This window comes from Pipistrellus hanaki (genome assembly GCF_964339955.1).
Source record: "Pipistrellus hanaki genome assembly, chromosome: X".
Classification (NCBI taxonomy): Eukaryota; Metazoa; Chordata; class Mammalia; order Chiroptera; family Vespertilionidae; genus Pipistrellus; species Pipistrellus hanaki.
Window position 1 is genome coordinate 41,365,272 of NC_140524.1, and position 4,535 is coordinate 41,369,806.

The window sequence follows — 4,535 nt, forward strand, 5'->3', positions numbered from 1 at the left end:
AATTTGTTTAAATGAAGGGGAAAAAAACTAAAAATATTGAATTGCCAAAGAAATCTGGACACCATAAACTATTATGTGACATGGCTGGCATTTTGGAACAATTTTACAAAATATTTTTCTTTACTCTTATTTTTTAAGAGTTTTACAGTTATCTAACCAAGCCCATGAAAATTGTACTCATTGATAAATCTATTTAAGGTGCTTTCTGAGCATTTTAACACATATCAATTCAATAGACCTGTAAAAAACAATAACAGTGGTTATTTTCTTAGTTCATCAATTAGGTGTGAGTGAGTTTCTAAGTTGGAAATCAACTCTGATGGGAAACAAATACCACACTTAAATTGAGAAACTCTCAAAAAAAATGCAATATGGCTTTTGGAACTGCAAATGATCCTAATAGAAAGCAGTGTAGGTTCTGGTGCCTAAATAAACCAACGTCATCACACAAGCAGTCTTCAGATGCATTATTTTAGGAGGGTATTTCTTTACAATGAGAAGGAAGGAGAGGCCACTATGGAATATTTATATATTTGAAGAATATATAACATTCTGTAAAACATCCCCCCCAATGAGTACTGTCTGATTTCAGTATTATAGTTAGCAGTGTGCATCCAGGGATTTAGTAAGCAAATCAAAGGGTACTATTTTTATCAGAGAAGTAGAAATAATAAACAGTTTTGACACCATGTGTGTTTTTCATGAGTGTCATGCTGTTAGCATTAAAATTAAAGTTAATTTTCTAAAGTAAAATTTTTCTAGATGTAATTTACTTACAGAATACTTTTCCTTATATGATATTCCTGTACTATCCCCTTTTTTATTTAAATATTAGGAGGCTTTTGGAAATTTTATAGTGTAGTCTTGATAGCTTTTAAATTTTAATTTTTTGCACTAAAATATAACTGGTATAGGTTCATTCTATGTTACATAATTTTACCATGAGAGGAACTACCAATAAAAAATGTAGTTAACAGCTTTTTGTACAGTATAATTAATTTTTCTACAACATTCGCTTATTTCAATTAGCCAATTTCAATTAGTCTGAAAACTTGACTACTATTTTACTGCAAAATTTAATACTCTAACAACAATCTTATTTTATCCTGTAAATATTAGTGGAAAGTATTATTTGCCTTCTTGAGTAGGCCCTGAGCATTTGTGGTACTAGGTTAGATTTAGGTAACAAAAACCCACTTCTACATACCATGGGTAGAAGACAACTCAAACAAGTCTTGTTGCAGTGTGAGGGCAGCTGCTATAGGCCAAGTCTCTGTCTGTTAGCTGGGTCCTAATTTGAGCCAGGCATGGGAAGCCAAGGAGCCATGGGGCATTAGATCTCCCTTAGAAGGGGTGAGAGTTCAGGCCCCTGCAAAGTTGAGGGGGTGAGGGTCTGTGCCCCACATCTGTTGACCCCCAAGTTCTCTCCTGATGGCCCCTCTGCGACTATCCCTGTCTTAGGTTGTTCCTACCCTGATGAATCTTTTTGTAATGCTAACAGCAAGACACCCATGAAAAACACACCTGGTGTCAAAACAAACGAGAGGAAAATCATTTGGGCAAAAAATGAAAAAGGATCCGAAGTCAAATTTATAGAAAATATTACTTTATTAACTTTTGGTCGGGAATATGTTTGTATATTTTAAGAAAACAACTCCAAGACCATGTGAATTCCTGCAACAGAGAGGGATTGACAGGACTACTCTAGCCATGAAGACAGAAGAGAAACAGTCCAGAGATGAAAGATGCTGACAACACCTTGCCATACTAGAAGTCAGCAGCTATGCATAGCTGCATGTTGGCCAGGACCAAACCAGAGAGGGTCGGACCTGCATTACCACCATTTGTTCACCATCCAGAACTGAAATATAATTGCTGACATGTACACATAAGGAATTGTTCAACATTGAAATTGGGACTCTAAAGAACTGTTGGCCCAGAATTAAATTCACTACAGACTGATTCATTTGCCTCCCAGCGTAACCATTATTGCTTGTCTCATTTTTGGTTTTTATAAGTGTATTTCTTCTATCACATGATCTCACTCATCTAGGGGAAATAATTAACAACATAAACTAATGGTCAAAAACAAACCTGGAGACAGGGAAGCATCAATAAGACTGTGAAACCTCAAAGGGGATGTAAGGGAGGGTGGGGGTAAGGGGTAGAGACCAACCAAATGACTTGTATGCATGCATATAAGCTTATCCAGTGGTCATGGACAACAGGGAAGTGGGAACATATGTAGGGAGGGGTTTGGGATGGGAATGGGGGGATGAGAACAAATATGTGATACCTTAATCAATAAAGAAATCAAAAAAAGAAACAATAAACAGTGTATGTAGTATTTATAATATGCATAGTACTTTCATGTGCATTCTTTCATTCAATCCACATGAGAAGCCTTAAGTAAGAAATTACTAATTTCTCTATTTTACAGAAGAGAAAGTGAGAGGTCAGAAAAAATAATTGACCCAACTCACACTGCTAATAGGTGGTGACTGAAACCCATGACTTCTTGCTCCAAAGTTTACGTTAGTTAGTCTTCTCTACCTCCTTTTAGAATGAATGTATTGCCGTGCAGTTGAGAAAAATGAGTCTGATTTTCACAGAAATTGACATTTAAAATATAAAACTATTAGAATTATGTTCATTTTAAACTTTATATTGTGATAATTATAGACTCACATATAGTTGCAAGAATAGTACAGAGAGGTCCCATATACCCTTTAATCAGTTTCACCCAGTGGTAGCATCTTGCAAAACTGTAATACACTATCACAACCAGGATGTTATTGATACAGACAAGATATAGAACAATTCCATCACCACAAGGGTTCCCCATGTTGCCATTTAATAGCCAAACCCACTTCCCTCTTATCCACCTCCCTCCTTAAATATTGGCAACCACTACTGTGTTCCAAATTTCTAAAATTTTATTTCAAAAATATTACACAAATGGGATCACGTGGTATTTTGGAATTTTTTTTTTTATTCAACATAATCTTTTGGAGATTCATGCAGTTTGTTTCATGCATCAATGATTTATTCATTTTTATAGCTGAGTAGTATTCCATGATAAGAATATACCACCGCTTGTTTAACCATTTGCCTGTTACATAATTATTATTTCCAGTATTTGGCTTTTAGACATAACGTTTCTATAAATGTTTTTGTATGGACATAACTTTTCATTCCTTGGTATAAATGGCAGGAGTTCAATTATTGCATCCTGTTCTAGTTGCATATTTGTTTGTTTAGGGGGCAATATCAATTTTCTTTATTGAATTTATTGGGGTGACATTGGTCAATAAAATTGTATAGGTTTCAAGTGTACAATTCTGCAATACATCATCTGCACATTGCATTTTGAGCTCACCATCCAAAGTCTAGTCTCCTTCTGGCACCATTCATCTCCTGCTTACCCTCTTTTATCTGCCTCCATGCCCCTCCCTTTCCTCTGGTAATCACCATACTGCTGTATATGTCCATGAGTTGTTTTTATTTGTTTATTTGTTTTTGCTTACTCCTTTCACCTATTTCACGCAGTCTTCCAGTCTCCTTCCCTCCGACATTTGTAAATCTGTTCTCTGTATCTATGAAACTATTTAGTTTTTTTTTTTAAAGAAACTGGTATTTTCTAGAGTAGTCATACTACTTTACATTCTGATTAAGGAATGTATGTGTTATCCATTATTTTCTATGTCCTTACCAGATTTGAATGTTGTTATTTTTTAAAATGCATTTCTGATGGGTGTTTCATGGTATGTCATTGTGGTTTTATTTGCATTTTCTTAATGGTTAATAATTTTTCTCTATGTGCCTGATTGTCATCTGTATATCTTCTTCAGTGAAATGTCTCTTCATGTCTTTTCCCATTTTCTAGTTGGATATTTTTTATTGTTGAGGTTTGAGGGTTCTTTATATATTGTAGGTATGGTACTAGTTATTTACAAATATGAGGCTTGAAAATATTTTTTCATAGTATTTAACTTCTCTTTTCATACTCTTAACATGGTCTTTTGCAAAGCAAAAGTCTCAATTTTTTAAAAAAAATAAAATGAGCCATCTTTTTTTTAAAATATATTTTATTGATTTTTGTACAGAGTGGAAGGGAGAGAGATAGTTTGAAACATCAATGAGAGAGAGTCATCGATCAGCTGCCTCTTGCACACCCCCTACTGGGGATATGCCTTCAACCAAGGTACATGCCCTTGACCAGAATCGAACCCGGGGCCCTTCAGTCCCCAAGCCGATGCTCTATCCATTGAGCCAAACCGGTCCCGGCAAAAGTCTCAATTTTTATGAAGTCAAATTTATCAATATTTATTTTTATGGATTGTTCTTTGTGTGTTAAACCTAAGAACTCTGTTTACCCCTAGGTACCAAAGAGTTTCTCATTTATTTTTTCCAAAAGTTTTAAATTTTACATTTAAGCTTATGATACATTTTTAGTTAATTTTTAAAGTAAGGAATAAGACTTAGGTCAAAGTTCATTTTTTGTGTGCCTATGGATATCCAATTGCTCTAGCAGC